The 23,276-nt window shown below is 28.0% G+C and overlaps 1 protein-coding gene across 1 annotated transcript in view; it reads left to right on the top strand.

Annotated features, from left to right (window-relative positions):
* Window positions 1-695: 695 nt before the first annotated feature.
* The window catches only part of LOC107451639 (serine/threonine-protein kinase NIM1), a 70,507-nt gene continuing 47,926 nt past the window's right edge, over window positions 696-23,276 (top strand). The window contains exon 1 of the mRNA XM_016067803.5: window positions 696-956. The gene's annotated coding sequence lies outside the window, so the exon portion shown is untranslated. The remainder of the gene's footprint in view (window positions 957-23,276) is intronic.

Genomic DNA, 23,276 nt, shown 5'->3' with positions numbered 1-23,276 from the left:
ATTTGAAGAATCAAGTTTAAGCTAAGTATACATTAGCTTTAAATAGTTATTTTGTTTACTTTACTCATTTACTTTATAGGACTAACACAGCCAATATCGAAATTATAATCCACTGACGAAACATCGGAAAGGAAACAACGTACAACAAAACATTATTAATTTGCATTTTTAACCTCGTGTCAAACATTATTTTCAATTGAAAATAATGAAATGTTGTTGAATATATAAGATTAAGAAATATTTTGTTTTATGCATATTTAATCACTATGTTTTATAAATTTATTTTTAAGAAAACATTTTTAATCAACATGTTTAAAAAAAGCGCTGTTTGGTACAAAAACTATAAAAGCGAAATGCTGAAATCAACGAGATAAAACATGATGAAATAAATATTTGATGCGTACAAATAATGCCGATTACGTTAACTACATCAATATTACGTAAATTAGAGGGGGGGGGGATTAAAAAAAAGAAAAATATTTTACCTCTTAAATGAATTTAAAGAATTTTTTCTGAAACAAAATATTTTGCCTTGTCATCTTTAAACTTCAAAATTCATTCTTCTTTGGCTGTTTATTTACATAAACATTAAAGAAACATGATAAGACTGATAGCGATGCATAAATCGTAATACTTATCTGTGGAATTTCCGTGCTTGTCAAGTTCAGGTAATTTTATTTTTATTTTTCTTTCACAAATAAAAAAAATCAGGTATATATGGTGTTATTTTCTAAACACCATACATAAACTTGCTTATAGCCTTAAATAGCTTAATTTTTTCGTGTCCATTAAGCAGTTTAATTCCTCATTAACCTCTTCATAACCTCGGTACAAATGTGTGGACCTTCGCTTCTTAGCTTCTAAAAACACACTAAGAGATAATTTATAGTTTTACCCTCACTGTAAACATTTGTGGACGTTTAAGCTTTCTGGGGATTTCTAGAGATGCAGGAAATGTAAGTTATTTTGGTAGAATTCCATTTAAAACAGAAGTAATTTTTGAAAAATGACGCAAAATCTACGTACTCGAAAATTAGAGTAATTTTAAGTTTTATTTAATTTAGCTATTCTGAAAATATTTTTTTCTTTTGACTTAATAAATCTGTGATTTGTATAAAGTTTTTTAACATTCTACATTTAGAGATTTAAAAATACAGTCAAGAACATGCAGGTACACGTATGTATAACTTGGTATTGTATGGCGAAATTTGTAGCGTGGTAGTCAGAAGAAATCTCATAGTATTATGATATCTATATAAGATATATCTTTAGAGAGATTATGAGAAATTATATCGATTTAGATATATTTTTATGCGTATTTTAACTCATTGTTTTATGTTAAGGTACTTACATAATAATTTGTAACTTTATGTGTTTTTCCCTTAATTTTTAAATTTTACCCTAAGAATTAAATAATTTTTTTTATAATTAATGTTACATTATTTTCAATAATTATTTATTTTGCGTGATATGTAATTTAAATAGTTTTAAAACTGATATTTAAATCAAATTTGCAATGTGCTTAAACAAAACTTCGTATTTTTTGAAATTTCTACTTATTTTATTCAAAATTATTATCAAATCTAATCATCATTGTATTTAAATACCATAATATAACAATATGCATGTTTGTTTCTACTTTAGGTGCAATTTAACATTTGAAATATTTATATTCACTTACTTACTTAAGACCTGAGGTTCATGTATGTGAACCTTAAATTATTAGTCCCCTGGCAGTATAACCCATATTTTCTTTATCTTATTATTACTTATGACAGTAAAAGAGAAATTCGGAACAGAAAAATATTTTTTTGCTTAAGCAACCTTGAATTGTGAGAAAATCAATAAAATGGACAGAACAATATTTCGTCTGACCATTGGGGCGAGGGTGAACTTTAGAACTATTTTAGGTTTTAGTCAATTTTCTTGTTATCTATAATTAGGTGAAAAATTTAAATACTTCCACAATGTTCGGTTCTTCGTTACTGAAGCAGAGGGAGGCCCCAAAAAAAGTCTTTGCCTCGGGCCCCAATTAGTCTAAGTCGGGCCCTGATGACAATAACATGTTCAACGTGTATGAGATTCGGTGCTATTACTTTTTTCATTTATAAACTTTTATTCATGGTATGTTAATGTAATTGCCCTTTTCAGATTATGATTTTCTATATTTTTGCCTGCAATAAATCTCGTGGGCAATCATAAAAACGTCATTATTAGTAATCATTCATCGTCATTCGTCGTTGGCAATAGTATGGTGACAAGCGTCAACGCGTCGTTTCGGTGTTTGTGAAGTTATTAAAAACGCGCCAAGCGAGTAACGTATACTAGGATTTTAACATTTTCTTAATAATGCTAGAGAGGTTTGATTTATGTGCGAGCATATTTCTTTTAAAATAATACTAGACTCTTATTTACAGCATCTGGAGTTTGCATACATTTCAAAGTTGTTTACATACATTTAAAAAGGCAGTCATAAATCCAATGTACTTACGCAAGACTCAAGTGTCGTTTAGATAGATAAAAAAAATACCCACAATTTTGGTAACACTTAAAACAAATATATATGTAGACAAGAATCATATCATCATAATATGCATAAAAGTAGTTTTTTTTTTTTTTTTTTTTTACTAATTATGCGTTTTGGTTTTTTGTTTTCTGCAGCCGATCTTGTCATATGATATATGCATCTTTTATGAAATAAACATCAGTTCTAGTGTTTTGTTTAAGGTTGAAATCAGCCTAAACAAACTCGAACATATCAAATTAACTCGTTTTACAATTAACAGGCGATGTATGCCTGTAATGATGATATTCGCAGTTTCAGACATATTTGAATTCACTGGGGAGGACGCATTAATTTATCATTAATTATTTTTAAATGACACTATTGTAAGAATATTTAAAGATTGAATAATTTCTAATTTTAATGACAGAATTTTCGAGATGGGAAAACAATTTATTTTTTCTTAATAAATATATATTGCATCTGAAATAATTCAAATTTTAATAATTATTGATCGAATAAATAAAATGTCTCTAATGTCCCTTAAAAATTAACAATCGCTAGGTTGAAAATTAATTAAACTTAATGATATTACAGTTTTCTTGGAAGTATTTTATGGGATTTCCATAAGTTACCTAAGTTTGTAATAATAAATAAGCTCTCTATTGTTTTATTGTCTGCAATAATCTCTATATTTTAGCTGTTTTGTTTAATAACTGAGATGTTAATATTTCAAATATTCACTTTTTTTTAATTATTAGCTTTCTACCTGTTCTTCGTATGGTGTTAAAAACATTTATAATAATTAAATAGGTATGAATCTACGCTACTATGATGCACAAGACTGAAAGATATATACCGACACTATAAAAGTAAAAGGATTCCATTTTTTTTATTTACAAGAAGTCTCTAAAATCTTCTCGCTTCTCTCATTAACCCTCGTAATTGTTTCTAATTCACCTTTGTTTTTTTCTCCTTTAAAGTCACTATTTTTTACAAAAGCAAAGAATATTTTGTTAACTTAATGTGAATGAAAAATATTATATAACTTTACATAAGACCAGATTTTTCAACAAAAAATAAGCTCTCTGTTAAGTACTTTTTAAGCACTCAAAAAATATTTTTAATCACTTTCCGAAAATCATAATTAGGATCTGTGCAGTAATGAAAATAATTTTTCTCTATCATTCAAAGTTCTTAATTTATAAACATAAAATCAATAAAATTCAAAAACATTTTCAAAAACTTCACATAATCATGATTTTTATCATTTCCAAAAAGAAACTTAACTTTTTATGCGTTATTATAATTTTTAAATGATAACAAAATACATAAGAAAACCTAATTTAAAATTAGATAGCAATTTTTATATCATTTTCATGGACACTGGAAAGTGAATAAATTAAAGTAAGCGATATTAAGTCATACAAATTCAAATTAAGAAATATTCTAAATCAAAAACAAAAAGGAATTTCAAAATGAAAGTATTCATTTAAAAGTAGTCTGATTTTTACACCAGTATGATAAATATGATACTTATGAGCGTAAGAATCAAATTATTCAAAATTTTGTCAAATGCTTTAACACAAGACACTAAATGTGTGCGCTAAAATTGTGTAACCATAAACGTTTTTTAAAATAAAAATAAGCATTACTTGAGAAATAAAATATTATAAGACTTTTTTTTTTGTTTAATAAATTCTTATTTAAGTAATTAAATTCAATAATATCGACGTTTAGGTCGTATGAAATGTAATTTATATTTTTCATCTTTCCCTTTGACGTCTAATTTTAAATTTACGCTTTCGTATTTTAAGAGTGCATTAAATGAATATAAATTTCAAAATACGAAAAATAAACTGTTAAGGGGAAAATGTCGAGTAATCAAAGCCCTATCACTAAAAAAAGAAAAAGTGTTGAAATTGAAATTACGTGGAACACTAAAACATTTTTCACTCTATTCTTTATTATAATTCAAACATTTGGCGAGATTAGTGACAGTTTAGATTGAATTATGAATATTGATAGTTTATTATACCCTGTTATTTTTCCCTTAAGCATTAATGATAGTATGGTAAGCAGTTTCTATCATAAGAGCTTTAACTTATAAAGAGTTCAATATAAAAAAATTTTTATGGTGATATTTATTATATTGAAATGGAGGATTTTATCTCTTCCCTAACATCTGCAGGGTTATTCCTTCTGTAATTATAATTATTATTGACTTGTTTTGTTATAATTTAACTTTTGAGTTCAAAGCATCTATTTACTAATGATAAAATTAGTAAGTATACCGGCAAAAATAACTTGTTAAGAAAAAGTTAACTATAAATTTGTTAAATAAAATTATATTTTATTACAAGACATTAATGCAGTTAATACAATTTAAATAAATAATTTTCCTGTAATCTTATATTAAAAATATTTCACTCACCTTAAGAGAAATGCTTTTTTTAAAAAAAATGGAAGAAAAGCAAATTTTTTTAAAGGACTGTTTTTTTCTTACGATTGTTAAAATTCAAATTTTAAATTAAACAAACGATCTTGTTTTGAAAGACTAAACTTTTGGACGAGTACATTCTAGAACATGGGTGTATTACCGAAATCTTAATTAGTAATCTCTTCTACCCTTTTTAAATAATAGACCAATATTCACTGCACCTGCTTTTTCAAACAGCTGCTTTTATGAGCATCCACGAATTAGCACATGGAACAAAAAACCCAAATAGCTTCTTGAAGCAAACGATTATTATGTCAATAATTTAAAATCCCTTTCCTTTTTTAAAAGCGGCCTTTCATCTTTGAAAAACGTATTGGAATAAGCCAAACCAAGAAAAAATAATAATAATGAGAGGGAAAAGATTTGAATAAAAAAATGGGACAGTGGACATAATAATCTTAATTTTAGTTCAATTATGAAAATTTTCTTTTAGTAACTTAACAAAAAACTTTTTTTTTAATTATGCAATTAACTGCAGAAAAATTTCGATTTCGGCAAAATATTGGGCTGTATCACGTGGATGATTTATTTCCAATTTTCCATTAATCTACTTCACGATTATATGCAAGCAATTACACAAAAAAACAATTAACTGCTTGAATTAAGCATTAAATTGGAAAATAATAAAATCTTTTATATTTATCAAAATATTTTTAAACATCTTTTAATCATCTTTTTTCATCTTAAATCTTCGTCCTTAATGCAACCAAAATATCTTTTTTATTTACGGAAAATATGCAGCTCCATCAAAATGAAAATTATTCTTCAATTTTAATATACTTAAGAATTACTAAATAAACACTTTAAAAACTGCTCTGAGGGTGAAGCTGTAATATCAACCACTGCAGAACAATCAGCGTCTATTAAGTAATCAAATATGCAAGTCACTAATATATGTTAGAATAGTTTTTGCCAAGGGAAGTTAAGGATTCCATGCATTGGGTATTAATTGCTTTAATTTATTGCCAAGGCTCCTTTTCATAGCCTTACGCATTCAAATGTGTTGGCGGAAACAATGTGTGAAAAAATAATTACGGAATTTTAATAAAATCAAAACATTTAGCAACCATATAACTGTTTTGAAATTCTATGCTAATGTGTTAAGCAGATGTAGAAGGAATCTCTATATATAGATTTTATGAACTCAAGTCAAGGCTATTGAATAAAAAGATAAACGATTGAATTTATGATTTTTATTTATTGAGAAAGGGATTGAATGAATGTTAGTTTTTAATAATTTAAGTTTTATGAAATTTTAGTTTTTAATTGATAGGAAATATGTTATGCATATTTTTGCACGACAAGCTTGTATTTTTTATCTTCAACTGGTAGCGAAAAACATATGACTGACTACACATTATTTATTTCCATTGCTTACCTGCATAACCTTTTTACGAATTAAACAAAAGGTGAGATTTTAAATCCTTTGTAAAAGAATGGAATTTATATTAACCGTCACCGAAGTCAAGCATCACTGACTGCCGTCACCGTGTGGGTAGGTGATCACTTTGATCAGCCGGCGTAGGGACGGAGGATGGGCGGTATTAGTCCTTTCTACATTGTTCTACCGTAAAGTGCTTGGAAGAATATTTGAAAAAATATTTTAAGATGAAATAAAATATGCTATTGCTTCCTAAGAAAAACCGAAAGTATGAGCACGGCAGAATCAAACCAAAATCATTAACAACAAACTAAAGAACAAAGCAATACTAGAAATAGCAATCTAACTATCAAAGAAGGTATATATTTAAAAGAAATTTTTATATCTCTAATTATGTGGTGATGATGTTATTATATTTCAAATTAATCGCATTAAGTTTATTTGTAACAACGATATACTTATCTGAAAAAGCTGTAAAAGTTTACGTAAGCTTCTCCTGAATAATATCCCGATTTGATTTATAGATAGGTACCTAATATATATATATATATATATATATATATATATATATATATATATATATATATATATATATATATATATATATATATATATATATATATATATATATATATATATATATATATATATATATATATATATATATATATATATGTATGTATGTATGTAATAACAGGACTACATCCCTGTCATCATTGTTTACAATTAGCTTAAATAATTCAGTCGTGAACCAATTATTCATTCATTAGTTTTATTTACGGGTAGGCTGGTTTCACATCCACTCTCCACAAGGGAGGGGGTGGACGACAAAACTCCGAATGGTTCCGGCAGATCTTACATGGAATACATCATACAGCAAGAGTCAAGCAAAAACAATCGCTCTTGCAGTAAGTACTAACATAAAATGAGTGAAAAGGCTCAATCGTCGCATACCTTGTAACCCTACGCATTAAGGAAAATCATTTAATGCTTCCTAATATGGAATTGAAAGAGGAAAAGATTCTAAAAATATTTCCTTTGAAATATAAATCTAATTATTATTCATTGGTATGTTTTCAGCCTTGAAGTATATATATCGCTCGAAGTCGCTAAATCACGATAAAAAGTTCCCTATATGAAAAATTCGTTAAGTAGAAAATAGCCACTTGAAATACTTAAACAACACAAAGCAAATTTTAAATTCATAAACATTAGACATAATTAAAATAGCACTTGATACACTTATATCTTGTAAATTATTATCTACTATCGAATTATTTCAAATGATTCCAACATTTCATTTTGGGATCTCTTCATTATTTCTGTCTTCATCTTATTACTGTTTGTTTTTATTTTTCGCACTGTCCAAAATATCCGATTCAGTTAATGTTTCTACTGCTCTCTAAAAGTTAAATGGCTGCGAAAATAAATCCCCCATAAAATGCGTAACCAAGTTTGAAATATTTTGGGAAATCGGGAAAGTGGATCTCAAAAAAAAAAAAAAAAAAAAGAAAGTTCAAGTTCTTTAAATAGGAAATTCACTTTTCTATTTGGAAGTTATTTTACCAAGAAATTTCCTAAATGTTCTTGGTTCCTCGAAAAAAATAGCAAAGTGGAAAAATTCGCAAAATTGAAGTTAATAGAAGTCCGACTCCTGATGCTTTACCGTACATATATATGTAAATGCCTTGGTTACCATTAATAAAGTCAATCAACACAATTAATGATTTTGCTTATTTTTTAATGATAACATGAGTTACACAGACTTTTAACCAATTAAGTTCGAACCACACAGGTTCTCAGTTTCACACAGAAACTTACTACAATTAACAAATAACATATTCACTCAGAATCTTAACCACTAAGGTTACTTATTATATATATATATATATATATATATATATATATATATATATATATATATATATATATATATATATATATATATATATATATATTAGAATATTTTGAAATGTTCTGCAAGCATTTCACTGCGAAAAAAGTCAACTTCACGTTAAAATACTATATTTTCATTTATTGAAATACCGGATCATACACAGATATATACATTATTTTTTAAACCAAAGCAAAAACATTCTTGATTTGTTACTCTTTCAATCACTTCTGAAGTACAAAATTTTGTTGATGATGATGAATTATTAATAAAATACCTATGATATAAAGGTCCGAATATTAAAATAAGTGGTCAAAGCTAAAGGGTATTTTATTCAAGGTATAAACTGTTCTGTAGGACTTCGTTTGTTGTGCGACGTACGTCGCACAACTGCTTCTTCTGCTTCTGGGCATATATATATATATATATATATATATATATTCTGCTTCTGGGCATATATATATATATATATGCGGTAAAGCATCAAAAGATTCTAGAATTCAATATACAGAAGTGACTTCAATACAATGGAATTGTTCTCAGGAAAAAAAATACATTAAATGTCTATTACTTTTCATTGAAATAAATAAAAAAAGAAGTCAATAAAAACTGTTGCTCATTAATAAAAATTACGTGAATTCTGGGTTAAAAAAGAATTAGGCTAAAGAATTGCGCTACAAAACGCTTTTTCGGCAAAGTTTGGCAGCTTGACAAAGCGAGTACTGGCACGAAAGCTTTCAGCTTAAAAGCGCTTTCTTTTATTCTCTTGTGTGTAATAGGGTGTGCCCTAAAAATTATTTAAAAGGTCTAAGACTTGACTTCAATTTAGTGAAATAGCTTATTATTTCTTTTTTTTTCGTTTTGAAAATGAGATGCACATCTGATAAAAGGCACGAAAAGTTTATGTAAGCTAAATTTGTTTTTTTTTCTGCACACATTCTGATTCCTAGGAAACTCTTAAAAACAGAGAAAATTGTTAAAATAGATAAATTCGGAATTCAGTTGTGTTGGAAGCATGTTATGTATTAAAATGTATAACAATTTTTTTTAAAAAAATTAATAAAAAGTTCTGGTATTACCATTAGAACTTTTCAAATGTGTAGATATATATTATCGTTCAAATTTTCTACAACCTAATTATGGTGCTAAATTGAAACATATTATCAAACCTCTTAAACTTGATTACTAGACATTATTATTCAATTAAACATTTAATTAAAGTTCCCGAAAGTCAGCACCATATTGTGCTAAATATGATGCTAAATTGAAATATATTATCGAACTTTTTAAGCTTGATTACTAGATATTATTACTCAATTAAACATTTAATTAAAGTTCCCGAAAGTTAGCACCATATTGTACTAAATATGATGCTAAATTGAAACATATTATCGAATTTTTTAAACTTGATTACTAGATATTATTACTCAATTAAACATTTAATTGAAGTTCCTGAAAGTTAGCACCATATTGTGCTAAATATGGTGCTAAATTGAAATATATCATCGAACTTTTTAAACTTGATTACTAGATATTATTACTCAATTAAACATTTAATTAAAGTTCCCGAAAGTTAGCACCATATTGTGCTAAATTGAAATATATTATCGAACTTTTTAAACTTGATTACTAGACATTATTATTCAATTAAACATTTAATTAAAGTTCTCGAAAGTTAGCACCATATTGTGCTAAATATGATGCTAAATTGAAATATATTATCGAACTTTTTAAACTTGATTACTAGATATTCTTACTCAATTAAACGTTTAATTAAAGTTCCCGAAAGTTAGCACCATATTGCGCTAAATATGATGTTAAATTGAAACATATTATCGAATTTTTTAAACTTGATTACTAGATATTATTACTCAATTAAACATTTAATTGAAGTTCCTGAAAGTTAGCACCATATTGTGCTAAATATGGTGCTAAATTGAAATATATCATCGAACTTTTTAGACTTGATTACTAGATATTATTACTCAATTAAACATTTAATTAAAGTTCCCGAAAGTCAGCACCATATTGTGCTAAATATGATGCTAAATTGAAATATATTATCGAACTTTTTAAACTTGATTACTAGACATTATTATTCAATTAAAAATTTAATTAAAGTTCTCGAAAGTTAGCACCATATTGTGCTAAATTTGATGCTAAATTGAAATATATTATCGAACTTTTTAAACTTGATTACTAGACATTATTATTCAATTAAATATTTAATTAAAGTTCCCGAAAGTTAGCACCATATTGTGCTAAATATGATGCTAAATTGAAATATATTATCGAACTTTTTCAGCTTGATTACTAGATATTATTACTCAATTAAACATTTAATTAAAGTTCCCGAAAGTTAGCACCATATTGTACTAAATATGATGCTAAATTGAAACATATTATCGAATTTTTTAAACTTGATTACTAGATATTATTACTCAATTAAACATTTAATTGAAGTTCCTGAAAGTTAGCACCATATTGTGCTAAATATGGTGCTAAATTGAAATATATCATCCAACTTTTTAAACTTGATTACTAGATATTATTACTCAATTAAACATTTAATTAAAGTTCCCGAAAGTTAGCACCATATTGTGCTAAATATGATGCTAAATTGAAATATATTATCGAACTTTTTAAACTTGATTACTAGACATTATTATTCAATTAAAAATTTAATTAAAGTTCTCGAAAGTTAGCACCATATTGTGCTAAATTTGATGCTAAATTAAAATATATTATCGAACTTTTTAAACTTGATTACTAGATATTCTTACTCAATTAAACGTTTAATTAAAGTTCCCGAAAGTTAGCACCATATTGCGCTAAATATGATGTTAAATTGAAATATATAATCGAACTTTTTAAACTTGCTTACTAGACATTATTATTCAATTAAACATTTAATTAAAGTTCTCGAAAGTTAGCACCATATTGTGCTAAATTTGATGCTAAATTGAAATATATTATCGAACTTTTTAAACTTGATTACTAGATATTATTATTCAATTAAACATTTAATTAAAGTTCCCGAAAGTTAGCACCATATTAAGGTTTAACAAGGATTATTTTTCTGAAGGTTTATAATGCGGAAAAATAATAGCAAACACCCTGTATACTTTGCATCTAATGATCGGATTTTCAAGCACTAAAACACTATTTTATTGGTTTAAGAATCTATCTTTAAATATTCTAATTAATTAGTATATGAGATATTTTAGGTTAATTAATTGCATAATTTAAAATAATGTATAAATTTGTATGTTTTTACATTTCAATTTATTTTACTATTAGTAAACAAAATTATAAAAAATAAGAAATAATTTAAATTTTTTTTTTTTACATGAAATCTTATTTGGAAAAACGAGGTTTGTGTGTGCAAATTTTTATTTAAATTCTTCTCTTAAAAAGCTTTTGAGATATGGAGAAATCTCCAAAAAAGTGAAATAAACGTTAAATAACACAAACTTTTCATCTATCTCTTGATTAAACTATTGGGACCAAATTTTTTAGAATGCTTCATATTTTCAGGCTCTAGAAATTAAATCCATTGAAAAAAAAAACATATTTATTTTGAAAAAGTACGATTTTGTGCCTGATTTATTTAATATATTAAAAAATTGCTGAACGGACTAATTAGCATATTTAAGGTTAGTTCTTGGAACCATGAAAATTAAGACCTAGCATATTAAATCCGATAATTATAATTAGATCAAAAGTTATTTAATGCGTTCTCATTTTTTGTGTGCATTGTACATTAAATTAAGTTACGAACTTCTTTGCTAAAGACACATAGTACCCACAAAACCCGCATTCTTAAAAAAAATATATATATTCTATAACATGAATGTACTAATAAAGCAAGACATAAAAATAATTTTGTGCTTTGCTTAATTAAGAGAATTTAGAATGTGATTAACTTCAAAATATTTAGAATGAGGGGAAGTAGAAATAACACTACTTATTTAGTCGCGCATCGCTAATACACAATTGAAAAAAAATGTTTGTTTTTGATCAAAAGAAATTTTTGTTCAAAATCAAATCAAAATCAAAAGGAATCAAACTGGTAGACATATACTCTTCCAGAACATCAGTTCAAATTAAGTCTTACTTATTAAAGCTTAATGTGGGGTGAATTAGCTGCAAACTTTAATAAGGTGTTAAATTGAACCTTGTCTCCATTCAATTGAACCTTAATTCATTTGTTGTTGTTGCTGTAGTCAGCTATTAAGGCAGGGGAGGTACGATTGTTCTTGTTTTCCAGTGGTCAAGAATTCGACTTCTGCCCCATCCATACGTCACACCCGTTTATAGGGTGAACTCATTCATGCATCTATTCATTCATTCGCAGATCATAATTTTGACCTGAACCAGAGAACGATCAATCTCCAATTCAGTACCCCCAGAGGTATTGATTTGTTATGGGAACATGGAGGGAGTCTTCGGCCGGCTGGATTCACACTCTTGTTTGCACAAACGTGAGTCCAACGCCCTGCCAAACAAGCTATCCCGGCTATAGTATCATTTATTCAAGCTTAATAAATAACCTTGTAGTTAAAATAGAAAAACATATTTGTTTCAAAACTCAATGTTTAATGTTGGTATACCAACAATATCTTGTCTGTAGACAAGATACATAGGGCCACTTTTTTTCCATCAATGTTAGATTAAAATATTTTTGAAATTGAGATTTATTTATAAAAATTAATTAATTTGGCTTATTATATAAAATAAATTTTATATTTAAGGCCATTTTTCGGTTAGAAAGTGAGCGGGAGATTTTTCAAAACTTTACGTAATGTAAAAAATTGGTCATAAACGTGAATATCTTTGCTTATACATGACCGAATTTATAAATTATGTGTTTGTAAATACAAATAAATTCGACATGAAATGATTGAACGCATAACGCTCAAACTAAAATACATCCCCAATGTCAGCTTCTGTTCTTGGCCCTACGCAAATCTTTATTGTTTCCCGAATTTATCTAACGAAAGCTCTCTTCTTCAGTATTTTTGTTCTATTTTCTGAAGTTATCAATAGAAGTCATGAGGTCAGGATAGCCTGGCTGGTAGGGCACTGGACCCATGTTCAAGAATTCGTGGGTTCGAAGACTTCCCCGTGTTGTAAATGGTGACTGATACATGTTAAATCTGTTGACTCTCAAAGTCATCCATGTTCCCATAGCAAATCAATACCTCTGGGGGTATTGTTCCAGGAGTTTCCTTGTCTTCTGGATTGGTTCAAAACTACAAGGTTACGGAGTTGAACAATATTAACCGTAAACCCAAAATTGGGTCGGCTGTTCAAAGACGGATATAATGTAAAATAAAAAATAGAAGTCACGCGTTGCACAAGTCATGGGTGGGTAATATTTTCTCACCGAAATTTAAATGTTAATAAATTTGGTGAAGAACACTTCTCTCTGCCTCATATAGGTTTAAATCTAGGTAGTCATTTCAATCTAGTAGAAGTGTGTAAGATTATAATAATATAGGTGTTTAGTACATTAAATGTCCTGTCCAGGCCAGGTTCCCAATTAATTGAATACTGAAATTAATAAAGGAAAGCCGGAAATTTATTCCAAAGTTGCGGTTTGGGATCAATATACCTGAAGTATTCCCTCTTCCCCAAGAAGAATTTTAGCCGCTATCTTGATTTCACTGAGAGAGAGAAGGGTCAAAATGGGGACTTATTTGCTATTTAACCAAGTAATATTGTATGCTATATGATTCCTATCATATTGTATGCCTATGTTGTTGTATATTGTATATTGAGTGCCTATGTATATTGTATTTTTTACTCTGATTCGAATGACGCCAAAATCAAGCCTCTAGACACATACAGTTTTGAGATTATAAGGAATTTAGTAAGCATGAAATATAAAAAAAAGTACAACTTTCTATTATACCTATGCACGCGTCTGAAAATTCTGTCTAGAAAGGCAAAACATTTTTCCTATGTATTTTTTACTGGGAATCAAATAGGACCAAAATAGAGTCTACGGGATTGCTAGCTCAAAAGTTACATATAAAATACAGTTTTACATATAGAATACAGTTTTGTACTTAAACCTATCTACACTTCTTATATTGCCATTTATGCAAGTAAACTATTGCACATATGTATATTTTTACATTTGAAATAAAATCACTTGGATAGGATTGATAACTAAAACGTTACAACAGTTACAATGGTTTCAAGCATAGAAAGTACCATCTGGTTGTTAGGAAAGTAACTTCGGTTTTCCCAGCAGAGGAATTAATTATATTTTTTCACAGCCAACTTCACACCTAAACCGCATAATCATTATGTATATTGACAGTTGATTTAGTAAGGCTTGTTTGTGAAAAGTTCGACTGTTTCTAAGCAGTAGCTTTTGGTTGGTGCCCTGTGAAGTTGTGAAAAATGTGCTGGTGGAAAAAGAAAAGCAGAATTTGCAGCATGCCTTTCTTTTTCGGTATGGAAAAGGTAAACATGCTGTTCAAGCAAGGAAAAAAAATATCCGATTTACATGGAGAAGATGTATTGGTAGGATGCCAGTGCCAAAACTGATTTGCAAAATTTAGGGTGATTATATTATATAAATAATTGTCAACTTTTATATGCAAATTGCAATACAATTAAATTTTTGTTAAGATCTACGCACAACTTAAAACCAAGCAATTTTTTAAAAGACTACAAAAACAATCGATCGTAATTGGTTTTATCCCGAAAAAAATTCAGGATCAAATTACGGTAAAAAGTACCGTCACTCAGGGTGTGGGCACTTTTCATCGTAAAATCCACTTTTATTGGAACATACAGAATAAAAAAATTATAAATAGTAATTTTTAGAGTAATAATTGCCGTAAAATCACTCCAATTAAAAAAATATCAGTGTAAAAATTATGACATTAATATTTTACGAAAAAATGGATTTCACGGTGAAATGAATTTTATGATTAAGGCACCCAAAATGCCGGTACTTTATACCGTAATTTGATCCGGAATTTTTCACATTGTATTAACTGTTGTTACATATTTTAATAACTTAGCTGATTGAAAAGGCATTGCACACATTAACCAAGCCTTAGAGTGACCACGTAACCCTGCAATGTAAAACTTAAAGATAAAAGTTCAGGTTTTTCTATCACGTACTGTAACATAAGATGCAGTCATGCTTGTTTAATTTTTCATTTTCATTCATAAAATTATCTATCCTATTTCAAGGACGAAATGACTTTCCTTGACCATGATTATGCTACTGTTACGCCGAGCAATGGAACTTGTTTTCAAGGTGTTATGATTCTAAAGGAGTTTTTTTTTCTTCTTTTTTTGACGTTTAAATCTTTTTCTAGCCTCTTGTTTACATGGACATAGAGATATATTATCCGTGCGAGTATTTTAAAACGAAGAATACGATGATAAGACGACGTAAATAAAGAATTATAAACCGGTTTATTGACGTAAGCAACGCTTTTTGATAAAAGTTAAATTAAGAATAAAACTGTAATAAAAACAGATACGATTTAAAGTGTTTTGTTTCAAAAATAAATGTATTTTGTTGAATAGCATATTCTCGTTAGATTGTATGCATTTTTAATTTTAATTTGAAATCAAATAAAAGTTATTTGCAAAAGTATCACGCGTTTTATCTTTGTAGAACTTTCTAGAAAAAGGTATTTTTCTTTTAGATTAGCATATAAAAGTAATTTGTCTGCTTTAAAAAATGGTTCAAACTACAGCTTGAACTAATTGTAAAAATATTTGTTATGAAATTTTTTTTTTCTCAGTTTTATACCTTTGCATAAAATTAAAGATACAAAATCTTTTCTCGTTGTTTTCGACGAATTTTTATGGGCCAGAAAATCACATGGCATGGTTCCTTATATAACAAAGAAAGATCGGAAATATTTAACTGCCACGAGCTAAATATTTACTAAAATTAACGTGGTATTTAGCTGAAATTATCTATTTATCTCTTATTTAATGTTTTTTTGATTTTGCTCTATTTTGATTAGATAGATATCTAATAAATTAAAGACCTAAAATTAAAAGTGCTCATTTATTACATGTCTCTATTAAAAAATCGTAGGTGAAGCTGCTGTTGCCGCCGCCGTTTATTTAACATTACGATTGATTTCGTTTTGCTGCTCAAAAACTGCAACATCTAGAACTTAGAAACTTAAAATTACAAAGGCGTGGAGAAAAGTAAATAGGAAACGCGATAGAATAAAATAAAAAAATAGTGCGTGGAGTCCCTCCGCGCGGAAGAAGTTAAACTTCGTAACCTGCGACGTTAATTGTAGAAGAATCAGCAGTCGTAGAAGGATCACTAGTTCTATTCAACGACTCTTTTTCCTGCTCCTCTCGCTTCCGTGCTCTGTAATAACGGTAATATTGTGCATTTTCCCCTCGTGGACCTCTTGAACCAGTGGAAGTGCTTGTGGTTGCCTTATCGTCTCGCCATGGAAAATGTATTTGTATTAATAATGTATGTGAATGCGTCATAATGTAATTTCAAAAGAGAAAACCTAACAATCAATTGATATTCATAAGAGACGTACCCTGACATAACCTTAAATCCGTCGCATTGTCCGTGGGATTGTTTTCACTCATTTTTTACTATTGTTATCCACTAAATTTGAAAATAAAGAATACTATCCTATTAAATTACATATATGTGTATCAAATCAAACTAAAAAAATATTCATAGAAAAACAATACTTTTATGACTTTTATTATTTTTATGCTAGTGAGAACCAAAACAATATGGAAATGAATGAGGGAAAACTGGATCCTACCACGTGATTTCCCGGCCAATAAAAATGTAGCGTTAAACGTTTAACGCAACCTTGTTGGAAGTCGTAAATAAGAAGTATAACTTCAATAAAAAAATAGCATTCGATAACTAGTCCGCGAATTATTTACTATTTAATATGTAATAAAATATAAGATGCGAGCAACCATGGAGTACAGAGTAGAAATTTGACATGCTTAATTGACCATTTTTTTTTTAAAAATTTAATCAGATATTTTTCGGAATTCTATTCTATCAAAAAGCTATTGCAATTATAAGTCCCTTTTTGACGAATTTCACCTCACTTTTTTTTTCTTATCGAATGACTATTTATCGATTCTTGCATAGATTTTTCTTTCTACCTCTATAACAATTTTTTTTTTTGTTTTTTTTTTTTGTTTTTTAATTCTTAAAGCTTCATTCGTTTCGTTTAAAATAATAACAAAACATTATTATATGAAATACGAATAATTATACATTTCGCTAAGAAAATAAACATTTTTGTTTTGAAAGATGTAGACTTGTACGAAGAAAATTGAAAAATGAGAAGCAATCATGTAAGCACGAAACAGAGCATCCGAATGTTAAAAAAAATCGTTAAATATTTCCTTATTATGCTACATTTTCTGATAAACATATTTAGTCATTGTTTTAAGATTAACAGTTAATAGTTAAAGTTATGCTTTTGTTTAATAAAATAGCCACCAAGGGGGTTAGCAGCACCGTGGAGGTCAAATTATTTAATTTTTTTTTTCCATTTAGATAAAAATAATAATAATAACAATAAAGAAATTTACCTTAAAGAGTTTCACAGCATTTTTATAAAAAAACAAATCACTTAAAACACATGATTCTCTACAATTAAAGATAATGCAATTTTGTTCAGCTGTCATCAGTGCAAAAGGAATAATAGTTTACTTTGTTCCACAATATTTATCGCTTAATTATGTGTTATATGTACCTGAGGTCCTCTAAAGCATTTTTATTATTTTTATTTATTGTTTTGTTTGTTTAATGTTTTGTTTATTCATTATTGTTTATAGGATTCTTAAGTTTGTTTATTGCACATCAAAAATTTAAGGTATTTTTTGAAGTTACAAAAAAAAATTAGTAACTACAATACATTAAGAAAAATAGTTTTTTTTTTTAACGTTTACCGCATTTCTGATTTTATGGGACCACCAAAAAGCTCAATAGTTTTTACTGAAGCTCTTGAGTAATGATTTCAGTAAAATTTACAATAAAATACAGTTATATAAAATGGAAAAAATTTGACAAATGTGGTAATTTTATCATGATGCCTTAGACCCTAACATAAAAACCATTTTTTTGGTCAAATTTACTTTTCAATTTTGCATTTTATTATTAAATGTGCGGTAAAAAGAAATATAATTTTGAAAGTCAGAATTTTCGATAAACCGTTTCTATATCAACTAAAAAATTACCAAATGAATGGCTTAAATACCGCATATTTTGGTTTAATCAACCAGGATATGTTTTCCCCCCACCTTAAATGCCATTACTATACAGTACGGTAATTTTACCAGAATTTTTACTCCGTTTAAAAATAAAGCTTCAAATTAAAATTATGCTTACAGTCTTGATAAAAGAAATTTGCTGGGCTTTAAACTAAACAAATATTTTAAATACTTAAAAAAAAATATACATTAATTTGTAAAAAAATTCGGTGAATTGGCGAGAATGTTCCGGTTGGAAAAAAATATTTAAAATCAATGAATATTATGATCCCAAACAATGTAATTGAGTTGATTTTAAATCATTAAAAAAGTTAGATCGCAAATGCATTTCATTAAAAAAATATAGTTTCTCATCATCTTGACCTTTATTATCATTTCAATAATTATTACACAGGGTGTACGGTAGAGTTAGACAGAAATTAAGCAACACTGTTAAAAATTGGGGATCAAATTACGGTAAATTATACCGGCACTTCGGGGACATCATCCGTAAAATACATTTTATTGTAAAAATCATTTTTAACGTAAAATATTTTACCATAAATTTTGCGGGATAATATTTATTTAATTAGAGTGATTTAGTGATTTTACGGTAATTATTACTATAAAAATCGCGGTATATTAGATTTTTTTGTACCGTAATATGTTCTGTTAAGAAGGAATTTTACGGTAAAAACTACCGGCAGTCATGAATGCCGATACTTTTTACCGGAATTTTATTCGGATTTTAATTTTTTATTTTTATTTTATTTATTTATTTATTTATTTTTTTGTATTCTGGGTAGTAGACAATTAAGATAGCTTGATCTACAGATTCAATGATTTAAACCCAACCAAAAAGTGACACTTCGAATATGTGACGGTAAAAGGAAAAGAGGTAAAATAAACCCCGGATGGTTTGATATAATTTATTTTAGATTTTATTTTAGAACCGGCGTTGACAGGGGCGGATTATGCACACGCGAGGCCCTAGGCCATTCAAATTTTTGGGGCCCTTAGAATAAATTTTTTTTCTCGCATATGTTTTATTCATTCAAATATAAAAGTATTTGCATATCTTTTCATTTAAGAAAGCATATTTAAGATGAAAATAAATAATAATAAATTAAATTTTACTTTATTTTATTAAATTAGAACTAAAAAATAATCAAAACATTTTGAAATGACTTGAAAAATCATTGTTTTTCTTAATTTTTTAAAATTTAATTTCAAAAAACCATTTTAAGGGGGCCCCTAATCAAACCCAGGCCATGGCCTAGTCCGGTCTAATGGGTAATTCGGCCCTGGGCGCGTTGATCAGCTGAGCCTATTTTGAGTTTACCACTATCATTGCTCGACTCCATAGCCTTGTAATTTTGAACCCTGTCTGATAGACAAGGAAACTCCCGAATCAAGCAATAGGATTAACTACATTCATGGAGGACTTATTGAGGTAACGAACCCGCATTTGCGTTATTTGGTGAGAAAAACCATGAAAACCTCTCACGGTTATCTTGAAGGCAAGCGGATTCTAACCCATGATCCATCTACCATTTGAGGATATTTTATGTCAACACTATGTTCGGTGAAACTGGGAGCTGAATTCGTATCTGCTGAGATTCGAATGCCTAATTGGTCACCTAATTGGAAGTCGAGCCCTCTATCACCTGAGCCCCTGCAGCTCGCTGGATACAGTTGAGAAAACGTTACATGAAATTGAGATCAACGGTTGGAAAACTGTAGAATCGGATAATTCTTTTTGGAGACACGTATATCCAGAAGTTTTTGTTGCCTTGACTTGCAACAGGCTGTAGAGCAACATTTATGCTAGAAATTTACAGAAAAAATGCAAGAGGAGAAATTTACAGTTAAATTTAAAAATTCTATTAAAATTTGCTTGTCAATGAAATTTTTTTTATTTTACTTACATTACTTTAAAAACTTGAAAACATTGAAACTTCACTTTCACAAATAAAATGATGTAATGCGAAAATCGTTCAACATCATGCGGCCTTTTGATTGGAACATTTAATCAAAAATGCGTGTTGGAATAAAAATAATATGAAAGCATATTAACGAAAATAAGCAAAGACATTAATAACTATTCAAAAGAGCAGTTAATATTAAGATATAATACCAATTAAAAAAATATCAAGAAATGCATCGAATGCTACGTGATCTTTTATTTTTTATCAATTCTAATACAAATTTGTTCAGCAGTTCTCCGCTATCACTGCAGATTAATCTACAGTTTATAGTTAATCCTAATAGCCTAGAAATTGCGTTCAAACGTTATTGATTTTTTTCCTTCTATTTTTTTAATAAAAAAACTGTGGCTTATACATTATGAACTACTCTCCGTTTCATACAGAGAAAAAAAAATCCGATTGGTAAATGAATAATAAATAACTAATTTTTTTACATCCAATAATTTTAATTTATTATTGCATGAAAAGAATTAAAAGATTTGAAATTTGAACCATATTTCCTTTTGATAAAGTGTAACAGTATGAAATAAAAGTAAAAGATAGTTCATGAAAATTTAAAAAAAATTTTTTGTTAATAACTTTTCCAAGTATACATTTAAACGAGTGATGGCAAGTTTTTCAACATTCCAGGAACACGTTTTAATAGACATGACTCTAGGATTTTACATGACTCTAGGATAAGTAATTCAGCTATATAGAGGACAACCGAAATTTTGTTAAAAATTGTATGAATAATTCCTGAAATAATTTCAGTTCAAAATGTTAATTTAATAGCTTAATTTATGAAAAAATTATAATTTATATTTATTAATGGGGTGTGTAGTTACATCAAATGTTAGGCAACTTAATGAAGTATATTTACAAATCAAAAAAATTTTTTAATATAATCATGAAAATTTGAATAGAACATTTTTTCGCTGGCTTTTGCACCAAGAGCTCCTAATAAGTTATCATTATAGGATAGCAACGTGATTATATAACTTATAAAAACTACTTTACTACGTTAGAATTTAGAAGCAAGCTCCTCAACAAAAAACAGTGTTAAGCAGAAACGACATTCAATTTCTTCAGAAGCTTGAGAGGGAAATCCCTCAAGATATGTTGTAAATTTTTAACGCAACATTGACTGAAGAGTCTAATATCGAAAATGTCCAAGAGCCTGTACTTTTTTCATTATGGAGGAAGTACGTATTAAAAGACCACTTGGTTAAGTCAAACTTAGGAACTGAAGCTAGTATTAATAATGAATGCATCTTAGATATCGAAATTGAAATGAGTCCTCATGCTGATCCTCTCTTAGTTGAAAAAAGAAATGATTCTATAAGTAAAACCAGTACTTCTAAAGATCCTCTAGATATAAGTCAACAAGAGATGGATTTTCCTCAAACTTTCCGACACATTTCCCGCGTCTATTTTCAAGAAAGGCATTCTAGAAATGTTGCTGAAAAATCAGAAGAAGTTTGGAAGAACCATTTACAGTGGCCAAATATTGATGATAAAAAGAAAGATCAAATAAGAAGAAAAACGAATAAATTACTTTTTGCACTAACTTCAGAGAAATGGCAAAAATTTCAAGAGGCTGAAAGATCTAAAAAAAAGTTAAAACAAGAGAATATGGAGAAGAAAAAGAAAGAAAAGATACTTAAAAAAGAAAAAAAGCTTCAAGAAATAAGAGGAAAAAGAGTAAACAAAAAGGTGATAAAATAATAATGATAATAAACAGCATCGGATGACACAATGATTTAGATTTGACTGTCAAATTACAAGAATGATTTTTTTAATATTTATTTTGTATTTAACATCACTTTAATTTCTAGTTCATGATTACAGAAAAAAATTAGCATTTTACAAGTGCTTGTACGTTATAATTTCATAAATAGTCTTGTTTTTATAAATTTGTATGGCTAATAAATTCATTAAAGAGCATTAAAAAATAACCAAAATTAAGTGTTCCTTTACTGGGCAATTTTGTGTTCCTTCACTGGTAAGAGCTGTTCCTTCACTTGGTCTTCTTACTACTTGTTATTTGAACCTCCAAAACTTTAAAACAATAGTATGTAAGTTCTCTAAATTTTTTTTTTACATAATTTGCAATTAGTAACAAATATGTCGCCACTGTCATTTAACTAAAATTGCGAATTTTGTAATTAATATGATTTTTTAAAAGGCAAGTGAAGCTTAAGTGTTCCTTCACTGGTTAGTTTACCCTATATTCTTCTTTCAAGCGTGCTTTATTCAATTTGTAATGAACATCGACGATTTATATCTCTATTTTTCACTTTAAAGGAGGCATTTGATTTTTTATACCAGTCTTGTGCCAATCCAAATGAATTTCTTATGTTACCTTTGTTATTTTTTTATGTAGTTTCATGCATTTTGTAACTCTATTATTAAAGTGTTCAACAATATATGATGTCTTATGATGAGCAAAATAATTTATGATTGTAATATCCCCCTTTTTTTTCTTTTCTATTTTAAACTTATTGCATTACCTTTCTCTGTCACCTGGACAGGATTTCCCTCTTGGCAACGAATATATATATTCTTTGTATTTATGTGTTTGTTTTTGTTCCCAATAAAGAAACTTGCTTCATTCAAAAACAAAAAAAAAAATTGTCAAATATAAAAGCAGAATAATTACAGAATAATTCGTAATAAAAACAATGTCTCTTGTCATCTTCAACAATGTAAACTGACACTCATAATGATGGATTTTTAATTTCAGGAGCAATTAACAGATAATCATTTTATTCTTAGAAAAGAAT

Source organism: Parasteatoda tepidariorum, chromosome 7, assembly GCF_982258835.1.
Source record: "Parasteatoda tepidariorum strain Cologne lab strain chromosome 7, Ptep-v5.0, whole genome shotgun sequence".
In the NCBI taxonomy this organism is placed as follows: Eukaryota; Metazoa; Arthropoda; class Arachnida; order Araneae; family Theridiidae; genus Parasteatoda; species Parasteatoda tepidariorum.
Note: the sequence above shows the minus strand (reverse complement) of the source record. Positions and strands in the feature narration are given on the sequence as shown.